The 16,725-nt window shown below is 43.6% G+C and overlaps 1 protein-coding gene and 1 long non-coding RNA gene across 2 annotated transcripts in view; both read right to left on the minus strand.

The window, feature by feature from the left end:
• The window catches only part of FAM180B (family with sequence similarity 180 member B), a 336,925-nt gene that overhangs the window by 72,698 nt on the left and 247,502 nt on the right, over positions 1-16,725 (minus strand). The window lies entirely within an intron of this gene.
• The window catches only part of LOC144612963 (uncharacterized), a 33,961-nt gene continuing 27,917 nt past the window's right edge, over positions 10,682-16,725 (minus strand). Inside the window, exon 6 of the long non-coding RNA XR_013550219.2 lies at positions 10,682-16,022. This is a non-coding gene — a long non-coding RNA (uncharacterized LOC144612963). The remainder of the gene's footprint in view (positions 16,023-16,725) is intronic.

Below are 16,725 nucleotides of genomic sequence, written 5' to 3' on the forward strand. Positions count from 1 at the left end.
AAGTGTCCAACTATAATAATAAACCCAGTATTCTATTTCTCCTTGCAGTTCTGTCCGTTTTTGCCTCACATATTTTGCTACTCTGTCGTTAGGTGCATACACATTAAGGATCATGTGTCTTTTTAGAGTAGTGACCCCTTTAACATTATGTAATCCCTGGGTCTAAAATCTGATCTGTCTGAAATTAATATAGCTACTCCCACTTTCTCTTGATTCATATTAGCATGATATATCTTTCTCCATCCCTTTGCTTTTAATCTATATACATCTTTATACTTAAAATGGAGGGTGCCTGGGTGGCTCAGTCAGCTGAGCGACCAACTTGGGCTCAGGTCATGATCTGGCAGTTCGTGGGTTCGAGCCCCACGTCGGGCTCTGTGCTGACAGCTCAGAGCCTGGAGCCTGCTTTGGATTCTGTGTCTCCCTCTCTCTCTGTCCCTCCCCCACTCACACTCTGCCTCTCTCTCCTTCAAAAATAAATACACGTTAAAAAAAAAAAAGCATCTAACTCTTGATTTTGGTTCAGGTTAGTGAGATTGAGCTCCATGTCAGGCTCTGCACTAACAGCGAAGAGCCTGCTTGGGCTTCTCTCTCCCTTCCTCTCTCTCTGCCCCTCCCCAGTGTGCTCATGCTCTCCCTCTCTCTTTCTCAAAATAAAAAAATAAACTTAAAAAAATTTAAATGGGTTTCTTATAGACAAAACGGTCTTATCTTACGATCCACTCTGACCAGCTCTATGTTTTAATTGGTGCATTTGGACCATTGATGTTTAAGGTGATTACTGGTATATTTGGATTAACACCTACAATATCTGTCACCTTTGTCTATTTATTACTCGTGTTCTTATTCCTGTTTTTACTTTCATACTTCTTCTGCCTTCTGTGGTTTTAACTGAACATTTTACGATTCCATTTTCTCTCCTTTCTTAGCATATCCGTTACGCTTTTTAAAAAATTTTTGTCGCAGTTTTCCTAGAGTTCGCAATATTACATTTACAACTAACCCCAGTCCACTCTCCAAAAGCCCCATACTCCTTCGGAAGTAGTGCAAGCACCTTATCATAACCAAATATTCCTAATTCCTCCCTCTAATCTCTTATATCATTGCTGTCATTCATTTCACTTACACATAAGCACATGCAAGCATGCATACGTACATGAGCATACATAATCAAATATGTTGCTGTTATTTTGAACCAACTATTCCCTATGACATCAGTTAAGAATAAGAAAAAATAAAAGCATTTGTTTTACCTTTGCTTATTCTCCAATGCTTTCCCTTTCTTTGTATAGATTGAGATTCGGACCTGCATCGCTTTCCTTCTCTCTGAAGAACTCCTCTTAACATTTCTCGCAAGGCAGGTCTACTAGCAACAAGTCCTCTCAACTTCTGTTTGTGTGAGAAAGTTGTGATTTCTCCTTCACTTTTGAAGGGCAATTTGGGGGGGGTACAGAATGCTAGATTGGTGGGGGGTTTTCTCTGAGCACTCTAAATACTTCACTCTTCTTGCTTACATGGCTTCAGAGAAGTTGGATGTAATGTTCATCTGTGCCCTTCTTTATTTTCTTAAAGTTTATTTATTTATTTTTTTTTTTTTGGGGGGGGGAGGCAGAGAGAGGGAGAGACGGAATCCCAAGCAGGCTCCGTGCTCTCAGCGCAGAGCGCCAGGCAGGGCTCTCACTTGCAAACTGTGAGATCGTGACCTGAACAGAGATCAAGAGTCGGATGCTTAACCAACTGAGCTGCCCAGGTGCCTCGCTCCTCTTTAGATAACGGTTTTGGTTTGTTTGTTTGTTTGTTTGTTTGTTTGTTTTCTTTCTGGCTTCTTTCAAGATTTTTTCTTTATCTGCAATTTTCTGATGTTTCAATATGATACTTTACACATAGTTTTTTTGGTCATTTTTCCTGGTTGGTGTTCTCTGGCTGCTTGTGGGCTGGGGTCTGACATGAACTTAGGGAAATTTCTCAGTCGTTGTTGCTTTAAATATTGCTTCTGTTCCTTTTTCCCTGCTCCTTCTAATATTCCCATTACATGTATGCCAAACCTTTTGTAATCGTCCCACGGTTCTTGGATATTCTATTCTGTTGCTTTTTTCGGTCTTTTGTTCTCTCTGCCTTTCAGTTTTGGAAGGTTCTATCGTCATATCCTCAGGCTCAGAGATTCTTTCCTCAGCCGCGTCCTGTCTACTCATGAGCCCACGAGAGACATTCTTCATTTTGGTCCCAGTGTTTTCTTTATTGCTAGCAGTTCATTTCATTCTTTGTAGAATTTTTATTTCTGTTTACATTATCTGTCTGTTCTTGCATGTGGGACGCCTTTGCCACTAAAGCCCTTGGCATATTAATCATAGCTTTTAAAAATTCCTGCTCTGATAATTCCAACATTCCTACCATATCTGCCTCTGGTTCTGATGCTGGCTCAGTTCTCTTCAAACCGTGTTTTTTGCCCGTTAGTATGCTTGTTGTTGTTGAAGGATGGACATGATGTGCTGGGTAAAAGGAATTACAATGAGCAGGCCCTTAGTGATGAGGCGGTAAGGTGTAGGTGGAGGGGACATATTCTAGAACCCTCCAGTGAGGTCTCTGTCCTTTGGTGAGCCTGTGCCCCTGGACTGTGAACTTCACCGGCGCTTCTCAGTTCCTTCCCCCATCCTTCCTCCTGGAAGAGACAGAGTCCGGCGCTTCTCAGTTCCTTCCCCCATCCTTCCTCCTGGAAGAGACAGAGTTATCTATTGCTCTTACCCCAGGCCGGTTAAGGCTCCGCTAAAACCCCAATAGGTTAAGCTCTGGCAAAAGTTTCTCCTGAGGGCAGGCCCTGTTAAGAACAACAGAATGCTCTGACAGATTTCAAAATGGCTCCTTTTTCCCTCCACCTGCCAGAAGTATGAGTACTTTTCTCCAGTATGTACTGTGAGGACCTGATAGAACTCCTGAAGGTAAAACTCACCAAAATAGCCTCCCCCGCCACCCCCTCCCCCCTTGAAAGAGTCCCCCTGGAGTTTTTTAACTCTCAGAGTTGACCACACTGAGCAATTTGCCCATTACAGTTCAGGTTTCTCTACCCTGGCCCTGCTTCCCATGGCAAGTTCTGCCCCTGGAAGTTGTGACTCTCTGTGTGCAACTGTCTTTCCAATTTGGGGAACAGCAGTTTGCTCTGTGACCTCATTTCTTTGACCGATCTAAGAAAAGTTGTGGATTTTTCAGTGCGTTCAGCGTTTTCCTTGTTAGGACAGAATGGCAATGTCTAAGTTCCCTACATGCTGGAACCAGAAACCGCAAGTCCCCACACCATACGTTTTTCAATACTGAGGTTCTCTGAAAGGTTCTACTCTGTGCTAGAACTGAATTTCAGTTACCAGTTTTCAAGCACCGTCTAGGAACCAGATGTCTGGCAAACACTCTCACTAAGTCTTGTTGTGAGGCCCACTTTACAGATGAGGAAGCAGATACTGGAAAAATTGTAATCACTTGACAAGATTGCATAAGAAAGTGGGAGAGCTAAGATGAAAAAGCAGCTCTTCTAACTCCAAGGCCATGGACTTGACTTTAGAAAATGAAAAGTCTAGGGATGCCTGTGTGGCTTAGTCGGTTAAATGTCTGACTTCCACTCAGGTCGTGATCTCCCAGTTGGTGAGTTCAAGCCCCACATCGGGTTGTCCGCTGTCAGCAAAGAACCTGCTGCGGATCTTCTGTCCCCTTTCTCTCTGTGCCCCTCCCCCACTTGGGCACTCTCTTTCTCTCCCCTCTCTCTCTCTCTCTCTCTCAAAAATAAACATTAAAAATTTAAAAACAACAAAATGAAAAGCCTCAAGTGGTTTCTGGCTTCTCTTCCTCCTCTCTCTGGGACCTTCACTCGGGTTTGGGTTGGCATGGAGGTGGGGGGGTTGGGAAAGCTGAGGTCCACCCACTGAGTCAATGTGATAGCAGAGCTTCCAGCCACTATACGGGAAATACAATTCGGGTTTATTCTGACCTCCCAAAATATACTGCCTTAATTAGCAGACAGCTAACTGTCACCGTCCAGTCTCAGCGAGCAGCTCTTCCATTTTATTTTTTGCTGTACAGACCGGAGGTCCTTAACCAGGGTCTACAGATTCCGCAAGGGTCCTCGGGGGGCTTCAAGAGGTTTGTGAAGCTCTTGAAACCGTGTTCCATTTTGTAAGCGTGAGAAAATGCGAATCCTTCCGAGGAGAGGGCTTTTTCTTTTTCATTAAATTCTCAAAAGAGTCCTCTAATGCAAACGAGGTTTAAAAATAATCAATATAGGCTTTGTCCAAGAAGAATTTGTTTTTAAATTTTCTAACTGCAGCCGAGGGAGAGGACCAGATACAAGTAAGGAATGCAGGAATTCATATCAGGAAATAATAATCACACTAATACTTCAGTAATTACTTTTTTCCCCTGTGCTGATAGAGACATAGATCTGGCTTTGGTGAAACCAGAAAAAAGAAACCCCAACAATTTGTGCTGAGACCAAGAGGATGCATCTGTTTCCTGAATCAACCAGATCAAATGAGCAGTGCATCAAACGCTGCCTGTGCTGAGACTTTATTTTCTTCCAAAGAAAGATGAAGCAGTCACACTCAAAGGGGGCGGGGAGGGGGGACTATGCCCAAGCCAAAGGAAAAATATAGTCTCTTCTTTGGGGTAATGCCAACGGATTTCTTGATATGGTGCCTTCTCCAAACTAAATTTCACTCCTCACAGGGATCATTTCTAAAATGCTTGTAAAGTAACTCTACTCTCTGAAATCTTTATACGTTGGAGGCTTTGGCTCAGCCGGCCTGATTTATTTCAGCCAGTGCCACATTGTGTGTTTGCCACCCACTCCTGTATCTCCCCCGTCTTCCTCATGCTCTTCATGATCCAGGCATGCTTAATTCTTTCCTGTGCTCTCAACTGCCTCTGCACCTTTGATTTGCTCTTCCCTCACATTTGCTGTTCCCTCTGCTTGAAATGTACGTCACTCCCTTGAGCCTCTGACTATCTCCTCCTCAACCCAAGGCACATCTCTTCTAGGGGGCTTTCCTCAACCCCTTAGGACGAATTGTCTGCCTGTGAATATCTTCACAGTTCCTGTGCTTACCCTATACCAGCACCCAGTACACCACTCCCTTCTAAGCTCCTTGACGGCAGGAGCCACATCCTTCACCTGGGACCTCGAAGTGTGCTTGACATCTAGTAAGCTTTTACTGAACATGTGTGAAATTAATGAGTAATTTCCCACCAGTGCCTAAATAAGGGGCATTAAATAACAGACCCTTGTGCAAATATTCTGCTGTTGAAAGTAATAGAAATGCTATTTTTTTTTTTCCTTTTTCCTCTTAGAACCTGGGGGTTTTACAAATACTGACCTTTCAATATCAAAAAAGCTCGATTTGGGGCACCTGGGTGGCTCAGTCGGTTAAACGTCCAGCTTCGGCTCCATCCACGATCTCATGGTTCGTGAGCTCAAGCCTCACATCGGGCTCTCTCTGCACTGACATTGCAGAGCCTGCTTAGGATTCTCTTTCTCCTTCTCTCCCTCTGCCCCTCTCCCACTCTCTCTGTCTCTCAAAATAAATGAACTTTAAAAAAAAACAAAAACTCAAAAAAAATTTTTTTAATCTCAATTTAACACCCCCACCTATATCAAAGGCGCTGTAAGCGAAAAAAAAATGATTAAATAATCTTATTTATTACAAGAAAATGGATTATGTAATACATTAAAACAAAAGAAAAGGTTTGGATTTTAGTCTCAAAAATATGTTTTCTTTTTTCTGAGGCCATTACTGTGACTTTCAAGGTAAAGGGCCATCACTGACCATTTCTTTGAATCTGCTGCATGTGACAAACTCCTTTAAGTATCTGGTTTTCCAAGAGGCTGAATCATGGTCACTTATTTAGGCATAAGGATGTGCAATTCTAAGTTTGAGAAATGTGGTTGCAAAACAGAGAGAACTATATAAAGCCTTTAACTTCCTTCCTCTAAGAAAGATAATGTGCGGAGAGCAGAAAGGAAAACGAACCAGAGATCAGGGACTCCAGTAATTACATCTGATTGGGAAGACCCAAGCCTGGTCTCTGATTGCTTAATGTGCTTAAGGCAGATGAAATTAATTGAATCGCAACAAAAAGAAAGACTCTAATCCCAGAAACGGGATTTGAAAGAAATCCAAATTCTTAAAAGGAGAGACAAGCTGCTCTCTTTCCTGAGGGCAGGTAGATGCATAAAATGACCAGCTAATGCTAGAATTCTGATTCTCTTTTTCATGTTGAAATGGTATAAGATCATACGTTTTTAGATTTAGATGAGACTCTGAAGATCAATTACTCCAGCGCTCGCTGGTACCCATCCTGATTTGACTCAGAACGCTCTGTCATATCCCTGCAGAGCACAAGGGGGGGAGTCCAACCTAAAGTAGGCTTCTTCAGAAGGATGTCTTCCGTCCTCTGAATATTTGCCTTAAGCATCATCTGGTCTAAACACCTTCATTTCTTTCACAAGGAAGATGATGTCTAAATACAGGCTCCCCACAGATATGCCCATCGCCTCGTGATCAACAAAGTGTGTTCTCATCAGAGTAGCTAATTCAATAAAGAATAACCCAACAGCTCTCCAAGGTCACCCAGCTTGCTAATGGTGGAAGCTGGACCAGAACTCTTTTTTTCTTTTTAGCATTCCTTTTTTAATTTTTTAATTTTTTTTCAACATAATACTTAATTTTATTTTTTTAATTTACATCTAAATTAGTTAGCATATAGTGCAACAATGATTTCAGGAGTAGATTCCTTAGTGCCCCTGACCCATTTAGCCCATCCCCCCTCTCAAAACCCCTCTAGCAACCTTCTGTTTGTTCTCCATATTTAAGAGTCTCTTCTGTTTTGTCCCCCTTCTTCTGTTTTGTATTTATATTATTTTTGTTTCCCTTCCCTTCTGTTCATCTGTTTTGTCTCTTAAAGTCTTCATATGAGTGAAGTCATATGATTTTTGTCTTTCTCTGACTAATTTCACTTAGCATAATACCCTCCAGTTCCATCCTCGTAGTTGCAAATGGCAAGATTTCATCCTTTTTGATTGCCGAGTAATACTCCATTGTCTATATATCCCACATCTTCTTTATCCATTCATCCATCGATGGACACCTGGGCTCTTTCCATACTTTGTCTATTGCTGATAGAGCTGCTATAGACATGGGGGTGTATGTGCCCCTTCGAAAGAGCACACCTGTATCCAGTGGATAAATGCCTAATAGTGCAATTGCAGGGTCATAGGGTAGTTCTATTTTTAATTTTTTGAGGAGCCTCCATGCTGTTTTCCAGAGTGGCTGCACCAGTTTGCATTCCCACCAGCAGTGCAAAAAAGGCCCTCTTCCTCCGCATCCTCGCCAACATCTGTTGTTGCCTGGATCAGAACTCTTGGTGTGATACTCTTTTCCCTTCACCACAATACTTCCTAAAAACTATCCCCAAAAGCTATTTGTACAATTCTGAGCAGGAGGGTTTGGCCACATCCAGAGATAATATGGAGGCAAGTTAAATATCCTGCTGTTTTACAGTGAATTCGCAAATCCCTTCATGAGGTGGGCACATCACACACAGCCCCTATACCAGGAAATGTGAAAGAGGCATCTCAAAGCTGAGGGGAAACTGGTCACACCACGGCTAGTGGCGTTTCGCCTGGTTCCAAAGCACTTCACGGGATTCTGGGGGAGGGTGTACTGTGAGCAGCACTCCCGAACTTCAATGTGCATAGAAGCATCTGAAGATCGTAGAAAATGCAGACTCTGATCCACAAAGTCTCGGGGGGGGGGGGGGGGGGTCTGAGAGCACAGATTTCTAACATTCTTCCGGGGTTTACCAGTGCTGCTGGAGGGGGGGGGGGCGCACACTGTGAGGGGCTAGTTGTAAGGAAGAACATCACTGTAGGAAGCAGGAGACCCGCGTCCAAATCTCAGCTGCGCGTGTGGGCCACGTGACTTGGGGCAAGTCTCCCTTCGAGTCTGCAGCCTCGCCTGAAAAGCGGGAGGTACACGTCTCGATGTGTATGTGCCAAGAGCCTTGGGACTGTCCTCTGCCATCCCATTTCTGGGACCATATCCTAAGCATGTATGCATATGGATGTGTGGACACATTTTCGACCATCAAAGGTGTTTATCACGACATTTTTTGTAATAGTGAAAAACAAGAAGAAACCTAAATAGCCCAAATTAGGGAAACATTTTAGTAAGCTAGGATAGATCCATGGAATTGAATATTAAGTATCCATTTAAAATCACATTTAGAGGGGCACCTGGGTAGCTCAGTCGGTTGAGCAGCATCCGACTCTGGCTCAGGTCATGATCTCACAGTTTGGGGGTTCGAGCCCCGCGTGGGGCTCTGTGCTGACAGCTGAAAGCCTGGAGCCTGCTTCCGATTCTGTGTCTCCCTCTCTCTCTGCCCCTTCCCTGCTCACGCTCTGCCTCTCTTTCTCTCTCTCTCTCTCAAAAATAAATAAACATTAAAAAAAATTTTAAGTCACATTTAGAGAGACAATATAAGAATATAGGAAACTGTTCATGCAATAACATACTAAGGTTTTTAAGCCAAAATACAAACTTGCAGATACAGAATAATCCCTACAGTAAATATATAAAATCCCCACCCTTGCTGATTCACGGGGACATTGTGAATAAAATGAGAGGAACTGACAACTCACTATATAGCTAGGAGGTATTATGACTCTCTTCTAATGGCATTGAGAAAATCCAGGTCAGGTCTGTTCGCGTGCTTTGGCAGCCTGCCCTAATTCTGCAACATAACATTTCCTAGAAGGGCCAGCTCCCATCTGAACATTCCCTCTTAGCAGACAGAGTTCATTCTATGCTCTAAAATATGAATCCAAGGAGCAGAGAATGTGTGTCTCCTATGTCTGTTGTTACTCTTGAGAAAGAGGAATGAGGGGACGATTTTTTAAGATTTTTCTGCTCCCAACTAGTTAAAAGATGAGGTATGTAGGGTAGAAGGTGATTTTAGGATCAAACTTGGGTTTGCATGTCAGATTTGTCATTGATTGTGAGACCTTGAACAACTCAAACACCGATTTCTCTGAGCTTCAATTTGCATATCTACAAATCAGCTCTCGTAGGATTCATTTCATAAAATAGTTTGAGGATTAAGTGAAATAATTAATGGAAAATGCCTAGCACAGTGTCTGGTACACAGTAGATTCTCAGTAAGTCATAGCTAATTGTGGACAACAGGCCCTAGGGTGGCCCCTATGGTCACACCTTGTCTGGTTACAGGTGAGACGTTGGACTTGCTCATAACCAGAGGAACGTGGTCAATGTGATTCGAGTTACAATTATATAGATAAGGCTCGGGGCTGCTAGCACACTCTAGAGAGATCCACTTTCTACTGCTGGCTTGGAAGAAGCAAGCTGTCATGTCATGAGAGGGCCGTTAGAGAGGGTCATGGGGCAAAGAATTGTGGGAACTACCACCTGTGGTAGCTAGGAGTGGCCCCTGGCTTAAACCAGCAAGAACACTGAGAGCTCAGTCACAGAACCATAAGGAAATGAATTCCGCCAACAACGTGAAAGATCTTGGAAACTAAGTCCTCACTCCTGGAGCCTGCAGATTATAATGCAGTACAGCGGCCACCTTGACTACTGCCTGATGACATCCTGAGCAGAGGATCCAGCTAAGCCATGCCAAACTCCAGACCAGGAGATAACAAATGTACTGTTTTGGAGCACCTGGGTGGCATAGTCGGTTAAGTGTCAGACTCTTAATCTCGGCTCGGGTCGTGATCTCACAGTTTGTGAGTTCAAGCCCCGCATCAGGCTCTTGGCTGATGGCATCGTTCTGTCTCTCCTTCTCTCTGCCCCTCCTCACTTGTTGTCTCTCTCTCTCTCTCTCTGTCTCTCTCTCTCTCTCTCAAAAATAAATGAACTTGAAATTAAAAAAATTTTTTTTTGATGTTTATTTATTTTTGAGAGAGAGAGAGAGAGAGAGAGAGAGAGAGAGAGAGAGAGACAGCATGAGTGGGGGAGGGGCAGAGAGAGAAAGGGAGACACAGAATCCAGGCTCTGAACTGTCGGCACAGAGCCCAATGCAGGGCTCAAACTCACGAGCCGCGAGATCATGACCTGAACCAAAGTCGGATGCTTAACCAACCGAGCCACCCCAGAGTCCCAATAAACTTAAAATTTTTTAATGTGAAAATTTTAGGGGTGCCTGGGTGGCTCAGTCGGTTAAGCGTCCAACTTCGGCTCAGGTCATGATCTCGCAGTCTGTGGGTTCGAGCCCCACGTCGGGCTCTGTGTTGACAGCTCAGAACCTGGAACCTGCTTCGGATCTGTGTCTCCCTCTCTCTCCGCCCCTCCCCTGCTCACACTCTGTCTCTCTGTCTCAAAAATAAATAAATATTAAAAAAAATTTTTTTAAGTAAAATGTAAACATTTTTAAAAATTCAGGGCGCCTGGGTGGCTCAGTTGGTTAAGCCTCCGACTTTGTCTCAGGTCACGATCTCACAGTTTGTGAGTTCGAGCCCCGTGTCGGGCTCTGTGCTGACAGCTCAGAGCCTGGAGCCTGCTTCGGATTCTGTGTCTCCTTCTCTCTCTGCCCCTCCCCTACTTGTGCTCAGTCTCTCTCTGTCTCTCAAAAATAAATTAATTAATTTAAAATAAATAAATAAAATAAAAATTAATGTACTGTTTTAAGTCTCCAGATTTGTGGCCATTAGTTACACGGATATACAAAGCCAGCACCCTCATGTAAAGTAGAGGACTGACACGTATCTTTTTGCCCACTGCAATGAACAAGCTCACCTCCAAGTCACCAATGTTTATTGAACACCCACTATTCCACTGGAGCTGAATCTTTGAATAGGGGACAGAACCTACCCTTTGTGAGCTAAAGGCTGGTAAAGGAGACAGAAAGACCAAAAAAAAGAAAAATGACAATAAAGGCAGTAAGTGCTACAGTCAAGATGGTGGAGCTTCACAGTGGTAACATTTCACCCGGATCATGAGGGATCGGGCTGAATTAGGAATTAGCCAGGCACAGAGGGGAAGGACAGAAAGGTGTTCCAGAGCCATGGACTGGCACAGCAAAAGCATGGGCATGAGGGGGTACACGTTGTACCAAGTGACTGACAAGGGAAATTTTCATCAGATAGAAGTACCCGCGGGTAATATATGACGAAGGAATTATAGATGTAGAATATCACTGTCCGTGCCCCTAAACCCCTGGTGAAATAACAGATCTAGGCAAAGATCATTATCTGCTAAAAGACAAACAACCAGACATCCCCCGTTCTTTTTTTATTGTGGTAAAGTCATGTAAAATAAAATTCACTTTTTTAGCTATTTTAAAGTGTCCAATTCAGGGGTGTATCATGCATTCACAGTGCTGTGCAACCATCACTGCTGCCTGGACCTAGCACATTTTCATCTCCCCAGAAGGTAACCCCATTCCCATTAAGCAGTCGCTCCCCATTTCCCCCTTCCTCTAGCCCACAGCAATCATCAACCTGCTTTCTGCCCCTGCAGATTTGCCTATTCTAGATATTTCACCTAAATAGGGGAAACCACACAATCTGTGGCCTTTAGGTCTGGCTTATTTGGCTTCGCATGTTTTCAAGATTCAGCCTTGCTCTACATGTGTCAGTCCTTTGTTCCTCTTTATGGCTGAATAATATTCCATTGTCTGGATATGCCACGTTTGGGTTATTCATTTACTATCTGATGGACATTTGGGTTGTTTCCACATTTTGGTTATTGTGAAGAACGCTACCATGAACATTTGTGTGCAAGCGTTTGTTTGAATGCCTGCTCTCACCTCCTTTGAGTATTTGCCCAAGAGGAGAATCGCAGGGTCACATGGAAATTCTACGCGTAACCTATGGAGGAAGCGCCAGACTGTATTTCACGGCTGCTGTGCCATATTCTACATGCCGCCAGGAATACATGAGGGTTGAAGTCTCCCCACGTCCTCGTCAACACTTATTTGTTTCCTTGCCCATCACGGCAGTGTGAAGTGATACCACCAAGTGCCTTCGGGGAAAGGACACCTATGAAGTATTCTTGACAAAACGGAACTGACTTTGGGTAAAGCCCCTGGAGCTGTGCTGGGCAAAAAAAACCCAGTAACTGCTAGCCACAAGTAGCTGTTCGTACTTGCAGGGTCTCCAGTCTGCATTGAGACGTGCAGGAAGTGTCCAACCCGTGCTGGATTGCTCAGACTCCAAGGAAAAAAAGAACACAAGATATTTCGTGATCTTTTCTATACACTACGTTGTTCATATTTTGGGTATATTGGGTTAAATAAGACATAGTAGTAAAGTGAATGTCATCTTCTCCTTTTCGTTTGATCAATGTAGCTACTAGAAAATGTTAAAATTGCCTTTGTGATTTACATGATATTTTTATCGGGCAACACTGCTTGAAATCTAAGTACCAGTTTATAGGAAATGCAGAGAACAAACATGTGAAACGACACCATAAGGTCGCCACCATTAAAATCTAATATGTGGGTAACTCTACAAGACAAAATACTCAGTTTCTTCGATAAATAACTTGCGAGGTTAGAAAAAGAGGGTGGGAAGCCTATGGGTTAAAAGAAATCTGAGAGACATACCAACGACCTTGTTTGGATATCAGAGAAACCAGCTCCAGCAATCCACAGAAATTTGAACACCTGCTGGATATTTGATAACAAGGAAGTATTGTGTTTTTGAGAGTCCAAATGGTATTGTGATTACCTTGTTTTAAGGATCCTTAATCCATAGATATACTTATTGCGATATTCACAGATGAAACAATATGATGTTGGAAATTTGCTTCCAACTAATCCATTAGGAAAAGTAATGGGGGCATGGGTGGGACAAGATCGGTCATTCACTGATAATTGTTGAAGCTGGGTGATAGTATATGGAGGGATCAGTATACTATCCTCTCTACTTTTATGTGTATTTGACAATTTCTATAGTAAATGTTTTCAGCATGGAGTGTTTAGGGAGCTGCAAGAAATTTTAAACAATACAATGTTGACATATAGCTAGGAAAGAGAAGGGAACTGACAAGAGATTAAAGTCAGCAGGAGACCAGACCACAGAAGGCCTAATAAGCACCACAAACACACACTAATACAGTTGGGTTTTACCTCCAGGGTCTGGCACGTAACAAACTTTACTGTGCATCAGAATCACCTGGGAAGTGTAATGAAACCACATTAGTAACCACGAGTTCCTTTCATCATATGGGGTAGTGCACCTCTCCCATGCCACGCAGATGCTCCACCCCTATTTGATGGGGACGCAATTCATGACAAGCCACAGGAACCTGTTTTCCTGTCAACAGTGCTTTGTCCAAGGGGTGGAATGTGACATCAGCAGGGCCATTGAGTGTCTTTCCCCGAGATTGATATATGAACAATGGAAGAAAGAACTTCCCGTTTGGATGGCATTGGGAAGCTGGAATTCTATAAGCTTGGAAATACCAGCAGCCATTTTCGCAGACACACGGAAGACAGTTTAAAGTAGGAGAGAATGAATTCCAAATATACGTAAAAAGAGCAGAGTCCATAGAGAGAAAGAGAACATTTGATCCTGACCACTGCTGTCCAATAGAAATATAATGTGAACCAGGGGCGCCTGGGTGGCTCGGTCGGTTAAGCGACCGACTCGGGCTGAAGTCATGATCTCGCGGTTCATGAGTTCGAGCCCCGCCATCAGGCTCTGTGCTGACAGCTCAGAGCCTGGAGCCTGCTTCAGATTCTGTGTCTTCCTCTCCCTCTGCCTTTCTCCCCAGCTCATGTTCTGTCTCTCTCTCAAAGTGCAAGCTGCACGTGCTGTTTCAAGTTTCTAGTGTCTATGTTAAGAAAAGTAAAAGGAAACAGATGCAATTAATTTCCATGCTATATTTTATTTAATCCAATATTTCCAAAATATTAAATATTATTTTCAACGTAATCAATATAACAGATCATAGGGGCACCTGGGCGGCTCAGTCGGTTGAGCATCCAACTTTGGCTCAGGTCATGACCTCACAGTTCTTGGGTTTGAGCCCCATGTCGGGCTCTGTGCTGACACTGCGGAGCCCATTTCTCATCCTCTGTTCCCCTCTCTCTCTCTGCCCCTCCCCTACTTGCACTCACATACACACTCTCTCTCTCTGCCCCTCCCCTACTTGCACTTACATACACTCTCTCTCTCTCTCTTTCAAAAATAAATAACATTAAAAAAAAAAGTTGAAAGATCATTAATGACATAGGGTTTTTTTGTTTTGTTTTGTTTTTTACAGCATAGGAAATATAGTCGATAATACTGTAATCATGTTGCGGGTGACAGATGGCAACCACACCGATGCTGGTGAGCATTGAGCAACGCACAGAATTGTCAAATCACTGGGCTATACAAGTTTTCTCTTCGTTATGCTGTCTGAAAGCCGGCATGTGTTTCACACCTCCATCACATTTCAGTTTGTGTTACCCACGTTCTAAGTGTGCAACAGCCACATGTAGCTCGTGGCTGCATTATTAGCACACCTCTAAAGCCATTCCCACTGAAGCCAGCTCTTGTTCTAATTGTGTTTTCTTAGATTCTACATCGGTCTCTTTGGCACCCAAAGTAACAGCTGAAGTTGTTTACATCTCCCCTGAGATCCAGAGTTGATGCTCTGAAGTCAGCTCCTTCAGGGAATTCACACCACCAAGAAAGACGTTTTGTCCCCTGCCCTAAATCAACCCAGGGCCCGGTAACAGACTACCAGGTACAGTTGCTATCCCCCAAAGGCCACCTGATTTATTCAAACTAGCTAGTCCTAAACTGCCTTGCCTGTCCTGCAGGAATCCCAACAAAGGCTGTGGTCTACGCCCCCTCAACGATCCCACTCCACCCCCGCTCCCTTCCACCTCGTGCTTCCCCAAATGGTCCTGTGTGGCATAGCATACCCTCTCCTCTTAGGAAATTAATTAATACTGTAGTCTTTCAATGGTATTGACGTCTCCACATCATCATTTAGTCACCTCCATAAATTAAAATCTCACAGATATAATTGAGATCATTTTACTCCCTAAACTTCCTTGTCAGAGGAAATAATAGATTCCTTTTTTGACCTAAGCTAGTTTGAGATGAGTTACTGTCACTTACCAACCTAAAGAATTCAGGCTAACATAGGCAGATCCCCAGGTTCTAACCTAAACTCTAGAAACTACATCTGAATACAATGATTCTTATATAGCTGGCCTAGACCTCAGGCAGGAGTTTGGGAACCCTCATTGTGGGCCAAAAGGCCACGGCAAGTTCTTAAGTAGATGAAATGAAATGATCAGATTTGCGTTTTAGGACAATCCCATCTGGCAGTTGGTTTGGAAGACGGCCCAAGAGGGCAAGAGATGAGAGCAAGGCCGCTTTACAGGCCCCATGGGGCCGCACACCGATTGGTGGTGTGCATTCCCCGAGCGTGCCCGCCATTCCCAGGCCACTGGGTGTAAAAGGAAAAGGAAGGGATGTGGGCATTTGCTGACATTCCCTTTGTGCTGCTTGCCCAGGAGGGCGTATTTTTGGGAAGGGGTGTGTTCTGAGAGTAGGGAGGAAGTCGCCACCCCATTGGAAAGAATCTGCCACCCTGCCTTCCAGCTGAAATATCAGATAGAGTCTGTTCTTCTCCATGGGCGGCAGGGAACGGAATGGCCAAGGGTTTTTTTGTTTTTGTTGTTGTTGGTTTTTTTTTTTTTTTTTTTTTTTTTTTTTTGAGAGAGAGAGGTTATATGAAAGAACACGATGTCTTAGGCTCACAAAGGGAAAAAAGATAAGGGAAAAGTGGCAAGTTAGAAAGTCCATTGTGTATGTTATCTCTGTTATTTTAGATTAAGAAAAAGCAAATATGGCAGATTGGGTTTACCATTTCTGCCAGCCTGGTCCAAAACTGTTGCTTTTATCCTTTTTCCTTGGTTTTGCATTTTGGCAGAGGCTCTCCCCGGGAATTTTCTGGTGCTCAGCACCACATTGCCTTGCTAAGGAAGAGATCGGAAGGCCCACTGGGTGAAGCAAGGGACTGCTGCAAAAAAAACCCAAAAAAACGAAAACATAAAAAACATCTCCTTAAACTCTAGAGACACTTGGACACCTTTGGCATGCAGGTGCTTAAAAACACTTTCTTTTCCAGGGGGTATATGAAAAATAGGATTGGCGTTGCAGCAAATGGAAAGATAATGGAGAGGTTGAACATATCCAGGGAGGGCAGCAAGCTGGCTCCCGAGAAGCCCCACTACTCTGGTGAATACAGTCCAGGCCACGTCTGTCCTCAGCCCCAGCCATTCAGAATCCAGATCTTATCAGCACCCCAGGGCAGCCTTAGCTCTTAGAAGCAGATACACATTACCTAAGCTTGTAAAACTAACGGATAAAACTAGAATTCCAATTCATTAAACAGTAGACTTTGAACAGTAGACTCGCTAAGGCTCAGACACTTAATGTACTCAAGCTTTAGCATATAATCAGAGGAGTAAAAGTAACAATAGAAGCTAACATTTGCCAGGCTCCTCCTATGTGCTAGTCACCGCGCTAATGCTTTACGTGAGTTTTTTCACTTACTTTGAAATAGGTACTTGTATTGTCCTCAAATTACAGATGAAAAAATTGAGGCACAAGGAAGTTATGCTTAATTTGCCCAAGGTCGTATGTCGACTCCGACATCTGACCCTTGAACTAGAACTGAACAGGACAGAAAGTTGACAGAAAACTTGAATGAGAGGCTCTGT

This window comes from Panthera onca, chromosome D1, assembly GCF_046562875.1.
Source record: "Panthera onca isolate mPanOnc1 chromosome D1, mPanOnc1 haplotype 2, whole genome shotgun sequence".
In the NCBI taxonomy this organism is placed as follows: domain Eukaryota; kingdom Metazoa; phylum Chordata; class Mammalia; order Carnivora; family Felidae; genus Panthera; species Panthera onca.